The following is a 21,227-nucleotide window of genomic DNA, read 5'->3' as shown; positions in this document are numbered from 1 at the left end:
AGATTTGAAAAGAGATTATTGGTGGCCAGGCATAAAGAATGATGTAGTAGATTATGTTAGTAAATGCCTAACTTGCTAGCAAGTCAAAGCAGAACACCAGAAACCTTATGGAAAAACGCAGCCTCTAGAGATACCAGAATGGAAATGGGAACACATCACCATGGATTTCATAACTAAGCTACATCGTACAGCTAAGCATCATGATACCATCTGGGTGATAGTGGACCGTTTGACCAAAAGTGCTCACTTTCTGCCTATACGAGAGGCCATCTCGTCAGAAACGTTAGCAAGTTTGGTCATCAAAGAGGTTGTATCTAAGCATGGAGTGCCACTGTCGATCGTGTCCGATAGAGATACTCGATTCACTTTGAGGTTCTGGAAGAAATTCCATGAAGCTATGGGAACGAGGTTGAACATCAGTACGGCGTATCATCCTCAAACAGATGGACAGTCTGAAAGGACGATCCAAACCCTTAAGGATATGCTACGTGCTTGCGTTCTAGATTTTGGTGGAAGTTGGGACGATCACCTGCATCTAGAAGAGTTCTCCTATAACAACAACTGCCATTCAAGTATTGGTATGCCACCGTTTGAGATGCTTTATAGTAGACGATGTAGGACCCCGGTGTGTTTGGGAGAGATTAGTCAGAAAGAGATGGGAAGCCTAGAAGTGGTTCAAGAAACGACTTAAAAGTTCGATCAGATTAAGGCCAGAATGAAAGCCGCGCAAGACAGACAGAAGTCATATGCTGATAAACGACGACGACCGATTGAGTTTAACGTTGGTGACAACGTGATGCTCAAAGTCTCGCCTTGGAAAAGGATTATCCGTTTTAGGAAAAAGGGGAAGTTGAGTCCAAGGTACATTGGACCGTTTAAGATTATTGATCGTGTAGGTGAAGTGGCTTATAAGCTAGACTTGCCAGAAGAGTTAGAAGGAATTCATTGAACCTTCCATGTTTCTCACCTAAGGAAATGCCTAGCTGATGACACGTCTCATGTGCCATTAATGGACATTGAGGTTGACGAACAGTTGAACTATATTGAACAACCGATCGAGATAGTTGACCGCAAGGAGAAGCAACTTCGTCACAAGGTTATACCTTTAGTGAAAGTGATACGGAAGCATCGCAAGGGTTCAGATGCTACTTGGGAAGCTGAGGATGAGATGCGCAAGTTTTACCCGAATTTGTTTATGTAATAGTTAGGTTTCGGGGACGAAACCTCTTTAAGGATGGAAGACTTGTAACATCCTACTTTCGGTTATATTAATAAAATAAACTTCGTCTATTTTATAGTGGGTCGTTATAGGTTTAGCTAAATAGAATATGAGTTGGGGTAGTGTTGGGTAAATGGATATGGTTTATGGACTTGGGGTATGAAAGAAGAAGGAAAGACCATGGGCTTAAGCCCATGACCTCTAAATATAAATACCATTAAACATCACTTAATCCACATTCACACATATTCCATACACCACCCAAAAACACACACTTAAGATTTCTCTCTAGTTCTTCCTTATCCCTAGCCGAAATCAAGAAGGAAACCGAGCATCGACCCGAGGTAACGATAGTTTAATATTATATGAGCTTAACCCGTTAGATATAGTTGCGAAACGACGAGCCGACACCGTTAAACCATTTAAATCATGAGATCCGGGTGGAATCGGGTATAAACCGAACCTATGATGAGCTTAGGGATCACCCTAGCTCAGATCTGGATCGAACGGGGCGAAAAACGGTGAAAAACGAGTTAAAAATCGTTTTTCCGGTGAATTCGCGTTTTTCCGGTGGCTTTCCGGCAATGGCGGCGCCGGAAAGTGGTACGAGGTTAAGGGGAATGTCAAAGAATGTTGTGACATTCCCTGACCTAACCCTAGTTAGCTAGCGGAGCCTAACGAATTAATAGGTGATTCGTTAGCTGATTCGTATAAGGGAGCATAACGAACTAGACTTAGTTCGTGCTCAGATTCGTTAAGGGTAATATAACGAACTAACTTCCACTTCGCTATGACCATTCGTTAACTGAGATAACGAATTAAAAAGTCCAATTAGTTACATGGACTGATTCTCTACATGAACTGATTCGTTATAAGGTCTAATTCGTCATAAGGACCAGTTCGTTATAAGATCCAATTCGTCATAAGGACCAGTTCGTTATGAGGTCTAATTCGTTATAAAGCCAGAGTCGTTATAATAGTTAATTCGCTATGAACTCCCATACGTTAAGAACTGCATAACGAATTAGAACTTTGATAAAATGACAGAACAGTCCCCGGACTTATAAAAGAATGAATTAATTACAATTGAGCCCTTGAACTTTTTAAGTTAGTAAATTAATTAATGATTCAAGATTCTAATGGAAAATGTATTACGACAGTTAATGGAAATAAAAAGATAGAATAACAATTAACGGTGAACGTAACCGACTTCAGGTGAGTTTCTAGCCCCATTCCTTGTTATGTTTTCGGGGCTGTGTGCATACTCGATGTGATTAGTTAATACACTTATCCTAAGCGATAAGTGTATGCCATATATGTATTATGTGAAATGTATGAATGGTTTCTTGTCGATACATGAACGATCTTCGGAATTGCATGTATTGCCAGGAAATGGTTGATGTTATATGTATGTTGTAAGATGATGAATGAATGATGTATGTATGAAACTTACGATTATGTATATAGAGAAGTATGTTACACTTATCCTAAGCGATAAGTGTATGCCATATATGTATTATGTGAAATGTATGAATGGTTTCTTGTCGATATATAGAGAAGTATGTTAAAAAGGTATGGAAGAAAGGGTACTGGACCCTAATAATATCCGAGGATGAAGGGTACCGGACCCTAATAATATTCGAGGATGGACGGCACCGGACCTTAATAATATCCGAGGATGGAGGGTACCGGACCCTAATAATATCCGAGGATGGAGGGAACCGGACCCTAATAATATCCGAGGATGGAGGGCACCGGACCCTAATAATATCCGAGGATGGAGGGTACTAGACCCTGTAGGTTCCCAGCCGGATCTACACAGGAGTATCTCGTAGTACGTAGGTGCGGAATCCCTACGTAACACGATACGAGCGTAAGATGTATAATACGTTAAAACCAAATACAAACACACGTTACAATACTAATAAGACACGTTGTATTGCAACTCTTCAACACGTGATATCACAAATCACAAAAACACGTTCTAGAATTCTCCCACAAAACAAGCCGTAAGCTGAGGTTAAATACACCTCGACAACTTCGCCTAACACGTTAGGCGAAGTTGTCCTAACTTCGCTTGTCCACAAGTTCGCTTACATCAGGCGAACTTGTGTAACAACTTACCTAAAACCAAAACAAACACTCTAACACGATTACAGACACATACAAATCACTAGATACTGAACTACTGACATTATGCACCAACAGACCCTAATAATATCCGATGTATGTAGGGCGAATGCTCTTTATAACGTAAGGTTAGATATGTATGTGTATGAAGGATTGATGGACAGGTTATGTATGTAATGCGTACCTACGGGCACGTGTATGTGTATGTAAAGTGTGACACTCGTCAATTTCAGGTTAACTCCGTTAACTCAAACTCCGTCAATTCAAACTTAAGATCATTGGATCTATAACGCACATCTCATTACATTTAAACTAGGGTTTAAATGACGCTTGACAACTACTACATGTGTAGTCTTTCGGGAATTGCATGAGTTGACGCAAACAATTGGTGAATAAACGAAAAACGTCAAAACAATAATTATGTGATAATTATGTGTTAACATATGTGTTACTTGATTATATTATGTGTGATGCTAGACAAGAAACAAGAACTAGTTAAAATAAGCTAGAAAAGTACAAACTAGAAATTGAGGGACTAAAGTGTAACATGTTATTATAAATAATAATATTAACCTAAAACCCTAACACTCTCTCTCTCCCTCTACACCGATCGGCCCCCCCCCCCCTTGTTCTTGGCCGCCGTCAACCACACACACACATACACACAAGATCTTTCAAGTTTAATCGAAGATTAAGGTGCTAGGAAGGTATAAACAACTATCCTATGTATTTTACATGCTTAATTTTGAGTTTGAATGGGTTAATTATAAACCCTAGAATCCGAAAATTATATATATGGTGTTCATATGGCTTGTTTTGATTAGATGATGGTTAATTATGTATTGATTGTTGATTTGATAACTAGAATTGTTGTTATTGCATGTTAATTGCTTGTTTCTTTGATTTTGAGTTCAAGAAAAACCCTAATCATGTATGTGGTGTGTATTTGATGTGCATGGATAGTGATTATGGTGTCTAGAATGTCATATGAACGGATTATGGTCTATAGATGGTTAATATGTTGATTTTGGATGTAAACAGTTTCTGGACAGATTGTGTTGTTGATGTTCAATTGACTGTAACGGGGTGTGAATGTGAGAATTGGTCGAGATTATTAATACTAAAGTGTACTAGGTTGAGTCTAGTTTCTAAGGAATATAAATTTGTAATTTTTGGACGAGTAAAAGTTAATCTTTATGATTTTACAAAAACGTTGTGCAAATCTGAATTGTGAGACCTGCTGTTAGGTTGGTTTGTAAATATTATATCTCATGAACTACAAGACCAAATGGGTTGGTTCCACTTCTGGAAGTTAACTTGTTGAGTTAAGAACCTAACCCAATTAGTCTTGCATTTGTTGGATTTTTCATTTAACGGGAATTACAAATACATTCTGTTGCGCATGAATAAGACTGTTGTGAGTTTGCTGTAATGTTTTGATCATTGTGAGAAGTTTATGTGGAATAAAAATACAATAAAATATGTTCTGGAAACCTAACACATGTGTGCTCTTGTGATGATTTTTGATGAATTAATTGATGAGTTATGATCTGTGAATTAGAGTAATCTTTACTAGTAGTAATCTGTCTCGGTAAAGTTAGCTGCTGAACTTTGTGAAAATACATGAAAAGTGCTAGTTGCTAGTTAATTGTTATGTTTTGACCAAATTGCCCTTGCGGGGAAAAATTGCTAGATACGTACGCTATTAACACTTGACACGTAAGTAGTTACTCACACGTGTAACGTATCACAAATATGCTTGTTAATTCACACACGATTCACAAACGAACACGAAACGTATTTTTGTGCTTAGGAATTATGTGCCGGGTCTAGAGACTCGATAATAGTTCCGATACTTAGAAAAATCTCATTTTTGTGTCTTAGAACGCGAGTGAGGATTTTTCTGTGACGCACATCTCTCGGACTTTGGTTTTTAGTAATCTTCGCAAACAGTGAGTTTCACTTACCCCTTTTTAAACTCTTTAAACGCTTTTCATTTGGGGGAGATAACATACTCCGAAAAAGTTTTTAGATTTTGTTAGTAAATTGTATATCACTTGTAAAGGCTAAGTGGCAAACGAAACAATTGAAGTCCTACACATCGAACCGTTTAGTATTGGAAAATAGCGAGTCACTGTTGAGTAGTACTACTGGGTTTGACAAACCCCACCCAACGCTAAACTCGACTGGAGGTGGAGTGGGTGTAATTTTGGCTAACACATTACCATGGTCGGGATAGATCTGGTGGCAAGGCACATGATAAACAGTCAGCTTCGGTGTCGAACACTTAGTAATACTTGTTGTATAGGCTAGCTACCTATCGATATATAATTGATTTAACACTATCTGGTAAACGCTAAACGCTAAACGCTAAACGCTGAACGCAGAACGCTGAACGCTAAACGCTTTATTTTATATAAACTTGTGAACTCACCAACCTTGTGTTGACACTTTTAGTATGTTATTCTCAGGTAGCCGAGGCGGGCGCGCGGTTTTGGATCATGCATTGCTTGAAAACGCTTTTGTTTATGCAAACTATTTTAAACTGTTATCATTGGGCTTTAAGTCGTCCTGCGTGACGCAACATTTGTTTTATGGTTTTTTTTTACGCTTCCGCATTAATTACTCGTAAACGTTTTGTGGTTTGAAAACTTTGTTTTATGGTTTGATTATAACTAATGAATCCGATCCTGTTAGTTCACACCCTCTGACGGTAAAACTCCGTTAGTGGATTTTGAGGGTGTGACAGATTGGTATCAGAGCCATTGGTTATAGCGAACTAGAAATTGCATGCATACTAGACTATAACCGCGACGACCCATTAGTTATAATGATACGCACTGCATATGTTTGTGTAGTCTTTGTTATCTTATCTCTTTACCTCTTTCACTCATACGCGCGCATACACGGCTTACCTATAGGGATGTCGACGCCATCATCATCATCATCTGATCAAATGACTCATGCTCATGGGAAGGAACCGCAGTTACCTACCTCGTCGCCACCCCGAGTAGTCCCGGAGCTAGAAGCCCCTGCACCAAAGAGGTATCGTTTATCCGGAGGCATGTACGAAAACGAAGTTAGCTGGGATTGGTACCCTTATATGATTAGGCGTATGGTCTATCGCGAACAAGTTCCCCCGCTACCTCACCTGAGCCATCCTGCTTACCCCAACACCCTACCACCTATAACCGAACCTGTAGAGCGTGTGCTCGCAGCTGTTGTTTCTTGTTTGGAGCGTGACGTTGGTTACATGCGCTATACGAGAGCGAACGTATCCGGACTGTTAAAAGATGGAACCGAAACTAAAGAGGAAATTTCCCGCCTGACAGCGGCGATGAAGGAAATGCAAGAGGCTAGTGATCAACAGATGAAGATTATGAGAAAGATGCAAGCCGAGATGATAGACTTGCAAGAGCAACTCCAAGTGGCAAAGACCCGAACCGAGATAGCTTTAGAGCGTTGCGATGTTTTACAAATGCAAGTTGCTCAGAACGCAGCCGAACCTGAGGCAGAGCCTGAAGAGGAACCCGAAGAAGATCCCGAAGAGGAGCCTGAGGAGGATCCCGAGGAAGATCCCGAGGAGGAACCTGAAGAGGAACCGGAGGAAGAACCGGCTGAGGAGGAGGCACACTCAGAGGTTTCCTCAGACGATGACATCTAAGGATGATAACACCTAGATGGAGGGGTTGTCTCCATCCAAACTATTATTTTCTATGATTTTAAGGATTGATTTTAAATACTTTGTAGCGAATACAATGGTTTTAATCATGAATTATTATTTGGATTAATATATGGTTGCGATGTGATGTTTTGCTCCTTTATTTCTTTCTTACCGATCTTTTTATTACATGTATGGTATGTTGCATATGAAACCGAGAATTCATGTCTGACATTTTATGCTGTGATTCTAGGAAATGGCAGGAAGAAACGCTGGACACGGTCGCGGTAACATCAACTTGACTGCAGCAGAACTCCAAACCCTGCTGAATGACCACGCGGCGGCCGCTCTAGCCGCACATGTCCAGAATCAAGCTGGAGGTCCAACTGGAACGTGTACTTTCAAGAACTACTTGGATTGCAAGCCCAGTTCGTTTAAGGGCACTGAGGGGGCTATAGGCTTCCTGCGTTGGGCTGAGAAGGCCGAATCAGCTTTTGAGATGTGTAATTGTCCACCTGCCAGTAGGGTCAAATTTGCTGCTGGGACACTTGAAGATTCTGCTCTCACTTGGTGGAATTCGAATGTACAGATTCTTGGATTAGAACTGGCTAACGCTATGAACTGGGAGGAGTTCAAGAATATGATGCGTGAAGAGTATTGTCCACGAGAGGAGATTGCAAAGTTGGAATCCAAGTTTTGGTCATTGAAGATGGTGGGTTCCGAAATTGAAGCCTACACCACCCGTTCTCACGAGTTAGCTGTGATGTGTCCACGGATGGTAGACCCGCCGAGTAAGAGGATTGAGATGTATATTGATGGGTTAGCACCGCAAATTCAGGGCATGGTGACGTCTTCCAGACCAGCCACGATTCAACAAGCGATCCGGTTAGGTCACAAACTGACGGATCAAGCAGTGACCCAAGGTGCGTTACCACCTAGAGGTTCAACCGCTAAAGCCCGTGACAACCCGGGCACCGAAAACAACAGCAACAGTAACCCGAGTAATCGAAAGAGAAAGTTCGACAACGTCAGGTCCTTATCCTCAAACCCCCCACAGCAACAACACTACCGTAAGCCCGAATTCACCCGGAACTTCAACCATCAGGGTCCCAACAATAGCAATAACGGTAGCGGGCAGGGTTCGAGCGGCTATGCTGGGAAACACCCGAAATGTAACCGATGCAACTATCATCATGCTGGCCCGTGTGACCGTGTCAAGTGTCTGAGATGCGGAAAAATGGGTCATCAGGCCAAGGAACGTAGAGGAGACCTAGCGGCAAAGGGTGCTCCTAAACCACCTACGACGACTAAAGGGTGTTTCGAGTGCGGTCAAGAGGGTCATTTCAGGAAAGATTGCCCCAAGCTAAAACAGAACGAGAACAATGGAGGCAGCAGTGGTGGTGGAAGCAATGGTAAAGGAAGAGATTTCGTCATTGGGTCGGGTCAAGCCCGCAACGATCCGTATGTGGTGACTGGTAAGTTTCCTGTGAACGACTGTTTTGCTTCTGTTTTATTTGACACTGGAGCTGATAGGAGTTTTGTGTCGAAAGCCTTTAGTCAACTCTTAGACTTAACTCCAACCCCGTTAGATGCTAAGTTTCCTGTTGAATTAGCTGACGGTAAGACTATAGTAACGACTCATGTACTTGCGGGATGTAAGCTGAAACTGTCAGGTCATATTTTTTATATCGACCTTATACCTTTTACGCTTGGTAGTTTCGATGTCGTTGTCGGCATGGACTGGTTATCCGAGAACCGAGCGGAGATTATATGTCACGACAAAATAGTCCACATCACTACCCCTTCCGGCGAGATCATTTCGATCCAGGGCGAGAAAAGCGGCATGACCACCAGCGTCATCACCCTCATGAAGGCTCAGAAGTATCTACGAAAGGGTCATCCGGCAATTTTAGCGCATATTGTCGAGAAACCCGCAAAGGAGAAGCGAATCGAGGATATACCGATTGTGCGAGATTTTCCGGAAGTTTTCCCGGAGGATTTGCCCGGACTCCCTCCTATTCGACAAGTCGAATTCCAAATCGAATTGACCCCCGGTGCAGCGCCCATAGCACGAGCCCCGTATCGGCTCGCACTGGCGGAGCTTCAGGAGTTGTCCACTCAGTTGCAAGATTTGTTGGATAAAGGTTTTATCCGACCTAGCTCATCGCCATGGGGAGCCCCTGTCTTATTTGTTCGAAAGAAGGACAGGACTTTCCGAATGTGCATCGACTACAGAGAGTTGAACAAGGTGTCGATTAAAAATCGTTATCCCTTACCCCGAATTGATGATCTGTTCGAACAGCTCCAAGGATCGAGTTACTACTCGAAGATCGATCTGCGGTCTGGTTACCATCAATTAAGAGTGCGCGAAGAAGATATTTCAAAGACGGCTTTCAGAACTCGGTACGGTCACTACGAGTTTTCTGTTATGCCTTTCGGCTTAACCAACGCACCAGCCGTATTTATGGATTTCATGAATCGAGTATGCAAGGTGTACCTCAACAAGTTTGTGATTGTTTTCATTGATGATATTCTCGTCTACTCCAAGGACGAGGCTGACCACGAAGAGCACTTGAGGTTAATTCTGGAATTGCTGAAAAAGGAACAACTATACGCTAAACTCTCGAAATGCAAATTTTGGCTACGCGAGGTTCACTTTTTAGGACATGTGATCAATGAGAATGGTATCCATGTCGATCCCGGTAAGGTAGAGGCTATCAAAAACTGGGAAGCACCTAAGACCCCGACTGAGGTGCGGCAATTCCTAGGACTGGCTGGCTACTACAGGCATTTTATCGAGGGATTTTCAAAGATTGCTCAACCCCTCACCGCTTTAACTCACAAGGGTACTAAGTACAATTGGGGTGATGCGCAAGAATCCGCTTTTCAACTGTTGAAAACCAAACTCTGTAGCGCCCCTAATCTAGCCCTTCCCGAGGGAACAGTAAATTTTGAGGTGCATTGTGACGCATCGATACAAGGTCTCGGTTGCGTGCTGATGCAACTCGAGAAGGTTATAGCCTATGCCACTCGATAACTACGGATTCACGAGAAGAACTACACGACCCATGACTTGGAACTTGGAGCTGTGGTGTTTGCTCTTAAGATATGGAGGCATTACTTGTACGGTACCAAGTTTACCATTTACACCGACCACAAGAGTCTCCAACATATCTACGATCAGAAGGAGCTGAACATGCGACAGCGTCGTTGGGTCGAGCTGCTTAAGGATTATGATTGTGCCATCAAGTACCACCCTGGAAAGGCCAATGTAGGGGACGACGCTCTCAGCAGAAAGGAAAACGATAAACCCATGCGAGTGCGAGCATTGCAACTCACGATTCATGCCAACTTACCCGATCAGATTCGCGATGCGCAACTCGAAGCTTTGAAGGATGATAATCTTCCATCAGAACTCATGCGGGGCATGAACAAGCAACTTGAAACCAAATCGGACGGGGTCCGATATTTTGAGAACCGGATTTGGGTTCCACGATACGAAGAGTTGAGAACTCTAGTGATGGACGAAGCTCACAAGTCCAGATATTCTATCCACCCCGGCTCAGATAAAATGTACCATGACTTAAAGGCACTTTACTGGTGGCCAAACATGAAAGCCGACATTGCCACCTACGTGAGCAAATGTTTGACTTGCGCAAGAGTCAAAATAGAATATCAGAAACCATCTGGCTTGCTACAGCAACCGGAACTCCCAATGTGGAAATGGGAACAAATTTCAATGGATTTTATCACGGGATTACCTAAAACACCGACGGGATGCGATACCATCTGGGTGATCGTTGACCGATTGACTAAGTCTGCACACTTCTTAGCGATTAAGGAATCAGACAAAATGGAAAGATTGACTCGCGTCTACATGAAGGAAGTAGTGTCTAGACACGGAGTGCCTGTCTCAATCATTTTTGATCGAGATTCTCGTTTCACTTCGCACTTTTGGAAATCACTACAGAGCGCACTAGGCACCCGTCTTGATTTGAGTACAGCATACCATCCTCAGATGGATAGGCAGAGTGAGCGCACCATTCAGACCTTGGAGGACATGTTGCGTGCATGCGTGTTGGATTTCGGAAAAAGTTTGGAACCTCACTTACCTTTGGTAGAATTTTCGTATAATAACAGCTACCACGCAAGTATTAAAGCAGCGCCGTTTGAAGCGCTGTACGGACGGAAGTGTCGATCACCTCTCTGTTGGGCAGAGGTGGGTGACAGCCAAATCACTGGTCCAGAACTGGTATTCGAAACCTCGGAAAAGATTGTTCAAATCCGAAACCGCATGGCAGCAGCACGAGATCGCCAAAAGAGTTACGCCGACAAGCGCCGAATGCCTCTCGAATTTCAAGTGAACGACCAAGTATTACTCAAAGTCTCACCTTGGAAAGGTGTGGTTCGCTTTGGGAAGCGAAAAAAACTCAATCCACGATACGTTGGTCCTTACCGAATTACTGAGCGCATTGGTCCGGTGGCGTACCGACTGGACTTGCGAACAGAACTCAGTGGCGTACACAATGTATTCCACGTATCCAATTTGAAGAAATGCCTTTCCGATGAAACCCAAGCAGTTCCTTTGGACGAATTGCAAGTTGATGAACAGTTACGCTTCATTGAAGAACCAGTTGAAGTTTTGGATTGGGAAACCAAAACACTCAAGCACAGCAAAATTCCAATTGTTAAGGTTCGTTGGAACTCGAGACGTGGACCGGAGTTCACGCGGGAATGCGAGGATCAAATGATTAAAAAGTATCCTCACCTTTTTGAAGGGCTGACCAAACATAGAAATCCGCGAAACCCGACAAACCGTCAGAAATCACCAGAGGTATAAATTAAATTTCGGGACGAAATTTCTATCTACTAGGGGATGATATGACAAACTGAAAATTTTTCTTACTTTTTCAGACACTCATCACGACTTGACTCAAATTTTCGGGACGAAAATTCTTTAACATGGGAATGATGTGACACTCGTCAATTTCAGGCTAACTCCGTTAACTCAAACTCCGTCAATTCAAACTTAAGATCATTGGATCTATAACGCACATCTCATTACATTTAAACTAGGGTTTAAATGACGCTTGACAACTACTACATGTGTAGTCTTTCGGGAATTGCACCGAAACGCAAACGAGTTGACGCAAACAATTGGAGAATAAACGAAAAACGTCAAAACAATAATTATGTGTTAACATATGTGTTACTTGATTATATTATGTGTGATGCTAGACAAGAAACAAGAACTAGTTAAAATAAGCTAGAAAAGTACAAACTAGAAATTGAGGGACTAAAGTGTAACATGTTATTATAAATAATAATATTAACCTAAAACCCTAACACTCTCTCTCTCCCTCTACACCGATCGCCCCCCCCCCCCCCCTTGTTCTTGGCCGCCGTCAACCACACACACACATACACACAAGATCTTTCAAGTTTAATTGAAGACTAAGGTGCTAGGAAGGTATAAACAACTATCCTATGTATTTTACATGCTTAATTTTGAGTTTGAATGGGTTAATTATAAACCCTAGAATCCGAAAATTATATATATGGTGTTCATATGGCTTGTTTTGATTAGATGATGGTTAATTATGTATTGATTGTTGATTTGATAACTAGAATTGATGTTATTGCATGTTAATTGCTTGTTTCTTTGATTTTGAGTTCAAGTAAAACCCTAATCATGTATGTGGTGTGTATTTGATGTGCATGGATAGTGATTATGGTGTCTAGAATGTCATATGAACGGATTATGGTCTATAGATGGTTAATATGTTGATTTTGGATGTAAACAGTTTCTGGACAGATTGTGTTGTTGATGTTCAATTGACTGTAACGGGGTGTGAATGTGAGAATTGGTCGAGATTATTAATACTACAGTGTACTAGGTTGAGTCTAGTTTCTAAGGAATATAAATTTGTAATTTTTGGACGAGTAAAAGTTAATATTTATGATTTTACAAAAACGTTGTGCAAATCTGAATTGTGAGACCTGCTGTTAGGTTGGTTTGTAAATATTATATCTCATGAACTACAAGACCAAATGGGTTGGTTCCACTTCTGGAAGTTAACTTGTTGAGTTAAGAACCTAACCCAATTGGTCTTGCATTTGTTGGATTTTTCATTTAACGGGAATTACAAATACATTCTGTTGCGCATGAATAAGACTGTTGTGAGTTTGCTGTAATGTTTTGATCATTGTGAGAAGTTTATGTGGAATAAAAATACAATAAAATATGTTCTGGAAACCTAACACATGTGTGCTCTTGTGATGATTTTTGATGAATTAATTGATGAGTTATGATCTGTGAATTAGAGTAATCTTTACTAGTAGTAATCTGTCTCGGTAAAGTTAGCTGCTGAACTTTGTGAAAATACATGAAAAGTGCTAGTTGCTAGTTAATTGTTATGTTTTGACCAAATTGCCCTTGCGGGGAAAAATTGCTAGATACGTACGCTATTAACACTTGACACGTAAGTAGTTACTCACACGTGTAACGTATCACAAATATGCTTGTTAATTCACACACGATTCACAAACGAACACGAAACGTATTTTTGTGCTTAGGAATTATGTGCCGGGTCTAGAGACTCGATAATAGTTCCGATACTTAGAAAAATCTCATTTTTGTGTCTTAGAACGCGAGTGAGGATTTTTCTGTGACGCACATCTCTCGGACTTTGGTTTTTAGTAATCTTCGCAAACATTGAGTTTCACTTACCCCTTTTTAAACTCTTTAAACGCTTTTCATTTGGGGGAGATAACATACTCCGAAAATGTTTTTAGATTTTGTTAGTAAATTGTATATCACTTGTAAAGGCTAAGTGGCAAACGAAACAATTGAAGTCCTACACATCGAACTGTTTAGTATTGGAAAATAGCGAGTCACTGTTGAGTAGTACTACTGGGTTTGACAAACCCCACCCAACGCTAAACTCGACTGGAGGTCGAGTGGGTGTAATTTTGGCTAACACATTACCATGGTCGGGATAGATCTGGTGGCAAGGCACATGATAAACAGTCAGCTTCGGTGTCGAACACTTAGTAATACTTGTTGTATAGGCTAGCTACCTATCGATATATAATTGATTTAACACTATCTGGTAAACGCTAAACGCTAAACGCTAAACGCTAAACGCTAAACGCTGAACGCGGAACGCTGAACGCTAAACGCTTTATTTTATATAAACTTGTGAACTCACCAACCTCGTGTTGACACTTTTATATGTTATTCTCAGGTAGCCGAGGCGGGCGCGCGGTTTAGGATCATGCATTGCTTGAAAACGCTTTTGTTTATGCAAACTATTTTAAACTGTTATCATTGGGCTTTAAGTCGTCCTGCGTGACGCAACATTTGTTTTATGGTTTTTTTTACGCTTCCGCATTAATTACTCGTAAACGTTTTGTGGTTTGAAAACTTTGTTTTATGGTTTGATTATAACTAATGAATCCGATCCTGTTAGTTCACACCCTCTGACGGTAAAACTCCGTTAGTGGATTTTGAGGGTGTGACATAAAGTAAGCTATGTGATTAACTAGAACTCACTCAGCGTAGCTGACTTTTAGTATGCACGCAGGTTAACAGGTTGAGACAATTGGTTTGAGCGGGACACATGGCAAGATCGAAGAGGTTGGCATCTGAAGATTTGTCATGATGTTTTGATATTATCATTTAAGTTATGTTTTAAAGACAAGTTAAGAATGTTTGTAATGAATGGTTGACTATTACTATTATTATTCCGCGAAAGTTTTAATTAACTCTGATATTAAGAACTATGTTTATGAGTAAATCCAACACCAAAGTAGGGCTACCGGTAACGGGGCTTTACACTATGTAATTTATGTAATTAAATCTATGTAATTTTGGGGTTTTGCATATAAGGGTAGATGGTTAGCAGCCCCATATTCACTTTCCTCTAATAATAATAATAATAATAATAATTTAATTCTACAAAAAAATGGTGTAAGATGTTGATTTATGTTAGGCTATGTGTAGTGGAGGGACTACAAAATGGGCGACTTGTGTCATGTGGTGCCCAGTCAGCAAATGATGAGTTTTTGTTTTAGGGGTGTAATGGTGTTGTGTGTATATATATATATATATAGAGAGAGAGAGAGGTGAATTATAATAAAAAAAATAGTTTTCTAGGAAGAGTAAGAATGAATCTAAGCCCTTGGATCTATGATCTAGTGGTTGAGATTGGTAGTTTTTAAAATACCAAATAGTTTCCTAGGATCAAAGATTTAATCTAAATAGTTTTCTAACTCTAAATTTTATGTTATTCCTACTCTTCCTACAAAACTATGTCTTTTTATTTTAACCATTTTCTATATATATATATATATCACACATATAATATTAATAAACACAAACACACACCAAGCGACAAATAGTCCTCGTCCTCCCCACCCACATTTCTCCCCAATAGCTCCTGAGGGCGGGGTTCACCAAAACAATCCCCCAAATTGCTTATTTTGTCTCCCCACTACGAATAACCTTATGAACAGCTATAAAAGTAAAAGTCAATAATAGGCAACTACACATGGGTTGAAACTTGAAACTTCCTCGATAAATTAGTACGGTTGAATAGATAGAAATCTAGAATTATAGAATACAATACAGTATTGGGCCTATGCCCACCATTGTATTGGATTGTGCTAACTCAAATAACCATATTTAATTTACGGGTCATTTGATGCATGCAATAGGGTGAAACTGTTCAAGATTGGAGGGAGATTGTAACCTACTTCTCATACCCAATAAAAGCAAGAGACTACTCACGGTGGCCCGATAAGCCCGAAGAGTGGAGGGTTGTTATCGAAGAGTACAACAAGGAGTTAATGGATCTGGCCTGCAAGCTCCTAGAGGTGTTGTCTGAGGCAATGGGCATTGAAAAAGAGGCCCTGACAAAAGCCTGTGTTAATATGGACCAAAATGTGGTGGTGAATTACTACCCGAAGTGTCCCCAACCCGACCTGACATTAGGCTTGAAGCGACATATTGATCCAGGAACAATCACACTGTTGCTTCAGCACCAGGTCGGCGGGCTTCAAGCGACACGTGATGGTGGAAAGAGTTGGATCACGGTTGAGCCTGTTGAAGGTGCATTTGTTGTTAATCTTGGCGATCATGGACATGTAAGTGTTTATTATTTGGGTAGTTATGCAATAATGTTGTCACGCATTTTATAGTTATGGTAACATTAACAATTTATTGAAATGTACTTTTATCTTTTCACCTGTAACAAAACATATTTTTTTGGCTATGCTTCTCAAAATACTAGTAATAACCAATACAAGTTAAATTGTTATTTCTCCTATTACTGTTTCTTTAATGATCAAGTTTAGCTATTATCACCACATTTTGACTTGAAATGTTAACAAAATTTGGTGTTGAGATAGTATTTGAGCAATGGGCGTTTCAAGAACGCAGACCATCAAGCTGTGGTCAACTCAAACACGAGTCGGCTATCCATATCAACGTTTCAAAACCCTGCACCAGAAAAATAGTGATCCATTGAAGGTGAACGCAGGAGAGAAGCCAATAATGGAAAAACCTATAGCATTCATGGAAATGTACAAGAAGAAGATGAGTAACGATCTAGAGTTGGCTCGGCTCAAGAAACTAGCCGAGGAGACACAACAAGCCTTGGAGAAAGTGGACACACAACCAATCCTGGAGAAAATGAAACCGATCGAAAATATATTCGCTTAAAAGCTTGTATATTTTCCTGTTCTTATTTGATGCTCTAGGGTTAAATAATAATGATGTGTTTTGAGTCATGTTAGTAATGTTAGTTCACGACTTATGGTTTATTTGATATATTCCATTTGATATATTCGTTATGTTGTTTGAGGTAAGTGTTATAATTAAATTTATAACTATTATGATTACATTAATTATTTTTCTTTAATTGTGAAATAAGATGCTTTGCTAACGACCTATTTCAATGATAAAATAAATGAAAATATTTTACCCAATTCGTTTTATTATCAAACAGTATTTTGATGATAAAATAAATATGTTTGATATCTAACTGAGCGTATTTTACCCAATTCGATTTATTTTAAAATCAAACATGTTCACCCCTGAATTAGTATCCTATTTACAACAAATGTTACAAAAAACAAGCAAGAAACACAATTCGTATTTTAATTCTGCTGATTAGGTGAACAAAACAGCTAAGATTAATAGAAATTTAACGTTGTAGAATATAATTTAGGAAAATCCAGTAAAGTAATGTTTCATGGGCCATGATCATAGCTAAACTTGTATACACCACAAGTAAAGATGGAATGGTCCTTTCTTCATTTTAAGGAAGTCGTAACCATTTATGAAATTTTGACTAGACCAGGACTTACTCCATCCTCCCCTGAGTCCGGGGCATTCACAAATTTATAATTTGATAGAACATTCACAACAACAAACCTCTACAAACTGTCATTTCAAGCTTTTTGTATAACTATCATTTTCTTCCGCAATAACAAACCTTCACAAATTGTTATATAATCACCTATTCCTACAATTAATTTCTATTTAACCAAACAACTTTGATAACAAATTTAATTCTTATATATAAATATTAGAATATGTATTTTAAATAATTAAAAATAAAACATGAAAAATAAATAAAATACATTAAACATAAAAATAAAACATACACAAACTAAAAATAAAACATACAAAAATGAAAAAGTATAAATCAACTTAAAATAATAACAGATAAAATGCGAGCGGATCCATGTTTGAGTGGCTTATCATTTGAATGATTATTTTTTGACTAAATATAATTTAAACTTATCCAAAGATATCATTTTTTTATAAAAAAAAAATTCTTGCATTTGCTCGGTGACCTTGGCCACAAAAGATTCATTTTTTATTTTGTCTCTTTCTTGCTTGTTGTGTGTATGTGCTAATTTATAGAATTTATTATATGATTTATTTTTCTTTTTTTATTTTAACATAAAAACCTCCTAACTTAGCTGTACCAACTTTAACTTGAAAAAGAATTTATTATTATTTTTCAAGAAAGTCATGGGGTTGAACCCACTTTTCTTATCCGTTGCAAGTTTCCAGTCCGAGACTCATTTCAAAAACTTTAGCTCCACACTGTTAGCCCGTTGCCACATCCCTTCAGACCTTGGAAGAAGAGCCTACTGTGGATTCTCTAATTATAAATTCACATATTCCATGTGTAATAAAAAACTCAAACTAAACTCATTTCATTCTGCGTTTGATTGGATTTTCAATGTCTTCAAGGCGATGAGATTTTACGGCTATGATACGCCCTACGGACTCTTTTTCGAGGTGTCGTTCCATCCATCGTATTAGGATGGTCCATTTAAGGAGACTAAGGGGAGGATCTCTTGTTGTAGACCCTCTCTAAAGGTACTTGCACCAGCTTAATGGAACGGAGAGAGACCTATTCTTTCTCTGGTGTCACGTTCGACGACAATCTTTAGTTCTGCAATAGACAGATGCTGCAACCGATACTACTCTAAGGTGCCATTAGGTGAGGCTGGTGCATGATGTACCGCTGCATCTAAAGCAGTCGCCTCAGCATCCTTAACACGTTTGCCGGGGTGTAAGGCTACCTCGTGAGAAACGGCAGTTGTGTGATGGGCTTACTCATGAGTTGTAGCATCAAATTTGTCACATTAACCGGATTGAAATTCTGATGTGGCTGGTTGAGAATGATTTAGAGAGGCTACACACTATTGATATTAAGCAGCCACCACTAGCAGTGACATGACAGTATCAAGACCAGACACATCCGGGTCCTGGCTAGTGGTTAGGCACATCAGGATCATAGCCAGGCACATTAGGGTGCTAGTCAGGCAGATATGGTATCTAACTAGGCCGATTAGGGTTATGGCTTGACCGATCATGGTTCCGGCCAAACATAGTCAAGGGCCTTGTCTCTTTTTTTTATATTGTAGAGTTAAGTGCCATTTTAGTACATGTGGTTTGTTTAATTACGCAACTTTAGTACCATTTTTTATTTTATTGCAAATGGCTACCTCGGTTTTCTAAAACTTGCAATTTTAGTACTTTTTTCTAACCCATCTATTTTTATCCGTTAAATCAAGGGTAATTTCGTAACTCCAATATTTTCACACTTTTTTCTATTTTCTTTTAATTATATTCTCCATTTTCTTTTCATTTTCATAATCAAAGGACATACTCTCTCACCTCTCTCTTATATTTCCCAACTTCATACTCTGTATTCTTTCTCTCTCTAAACATAACCATGACACACCATAATAAGTTATCTTATTCGTCTCAGTCTAACCACCACCATAACCTTGCAAATAGCCACCACAATAATTTTGATTTCACATAAGAGAAAAAAACGAATTACTTGTATCTAGGGCATGACCTCGACGGTCAACCGCCGTTGCTATCCATCTACCACCGTCGGCTAACCACCACCGGTTAATCACCACTGCCCAACACCGCGCAATAACCACCACCAGTTAACCACCACAATCGCCGTTACCATAAAACCATGCCACCAACATAACCGTCGCCGGCACAACTACAACCGCCACCACCACACCTCTCATCTCCAAAGTCAATTCCGACGCCAAACTTAGCCACCACCACACGCGTCGCCTTCCCGTCGTCTTCCCCCATTTCTCCTGTGTGCATATTTGGAAGAACCCAACTGCAGTTCTTCATTATGGAGCATCAAATTCAATGGAATTAGAAGTTTTTCTAGTGTTGATAAAGGTGGATCTGGTGCAGGTTCCTGAAGAAACCATTGATTTGGGTGGAATTAGGGGGTTTAGGGATGTTTTGGGGAGGTGGTGATGTTTAAAAATAAAGATTAGGGTTATGAATATAAAAAAGTGGAATGTGATTAAAGAAAATGAGAAAATAAATAAAATAAAGGATTTATCAGTTTACCCATGTCTTAACGGATAAAAATAAACGGGGTTAGAAAAAAGTACTAAAATTGCAAGTTTTAGAAAACTGAGGTGGCCATTTGCAATAAATTTAAAAATGATACTAAAGTTGCGTAATTGAACAAACCACAGGTTCTAAAATGACACTTAACCCTATATTGTATTTAGCACTCAGTTGTATTTTATGTTTATAGTTTTTTTAATAAATGTTTCTATATACGATACGCATAGGTTAAGGCTCCTTGTACAGGTCTTATAAAACTATTTGTAATCTTTAAAAACAATGCTTTCTCATATATTGTGTTTATGCCTTTACTCTTCACACATGCCTTTACAAATGAGAATCTAACCAACTTTTCCTAACAATTCATGTTTGGCATATGGGGGCTATACTCGGCATATAGCCCGGTTTTTTTTTATAACACCCCGGCTTTAAAAGGAATACGCACGATGGTACGTATAGATTGTCCATAAGCTCGTAACATTATTAAAGTAATAATAATTATATTTATATTTATTTTAATTCATAAGGTAGCAAGTACACAATTGTTCATAAATAAAAAGACAAGAAAAATTTCATCGAGTAACAAATAAAGTTTTTATTAATATATCCTAAAGTCGACTGGTGATCTTCATCCTTAGCACGCCATCGATTCAACTTGTAGCACGTTGAAAATAATATATTTTGTTAACATGTATGTGAGATTTTATAAGTTTTAATATATATGTGATAAGGAAACTTTGCTCAATTCACATGTCAGATGTATCAATTCTATCCATAAGGTAAATAATAACAAAAATAATCATAATCGTAATAATAAAAGGAAGAAAGTATATAAATAATTAAAAGCTCAAAAAGAAAAAAAAAATATTTTGTGTGTAATGAGATTCAAATACATGTCATGCCGGTTCAAACTCACAACACTAACCAGCCAAGCTGCTTTACAATTTAGTTACATTTATGGTTCAAAATTTTAAATATAATAGTTTCAAAAATACAAGGAGCTCATGATTAGAGCATGATAACGAGAAAAAGAATCAATTAATTGTACCGTTCGATGCCGGATAGATAGTGTATGGCTTGTCGGAGCTTCGGTATTCGCCGAGCACTTAACTTACAGAGGGATACTGAGAGCAATTGCTTGAGTATGGGTTTATAATTTAAGTGATTTGAGAGTTTAAATGGAACGAATTTGATTAACTATTATTCCGTTGCGGTCAAGACTTTTAAAATACCAATTACAGTAATACCAAATCGGTATAATGTTTGCTATGTTTGACTTTTATTTAGACTTTTAC

At 39.3% G+C, this 21,227-nt stretch overlaps 1 pseudogene across 1 annotated transcript in view; it reads left to right on the top strand.

Moving 5' to 3' along the window:
- The window catches only part of LOC143559497 (naringenin,2-oxoglutarate 3-dioxygenase-like), a 61,404-nt pseudogene extending 44,611 nt beyond the window's left edge, over nt 1-16,793 (top strand). Inside the window, exons 2-3 of the transcript XR_013139952.1 lie at nt 15,729-16,157; nt 16,422-16,793. The product of XR_013139952.1 is annotated as a naringenin,2-oxoglutarate 3-dioxygenase-like (transcript). The remainder of the gene's footprint in view (nt 1-15,728; nt 16,158-16,421) is intronic.
- Nucleotides 16,794-21,227: the final 4,434 nt, after the last annotated feature.

This window comes from Bidens hawaiensis, unplaced genomic scaffold (assembly GCF_021521415.1).
Source record: "Bidens hawaiensis isolate Kalapana, Puna unplaced genomic scaffold, B.hawaiensis_p1.1 tig00001088_1, whole genome shotgun sequence".
Classification (NCBI taxonomy): Eukaryota; Viridiplantae; Streptophyta; class Magnoliopsida; order Asterales; family Asteraceae; genus Bidens; species Bidens hawaiensis.
The sequence above is the reverse complement of the archived record's forward strand: the minus strand, read 5'-3'. Positions and strand labels throughout refer to the sequence as shown.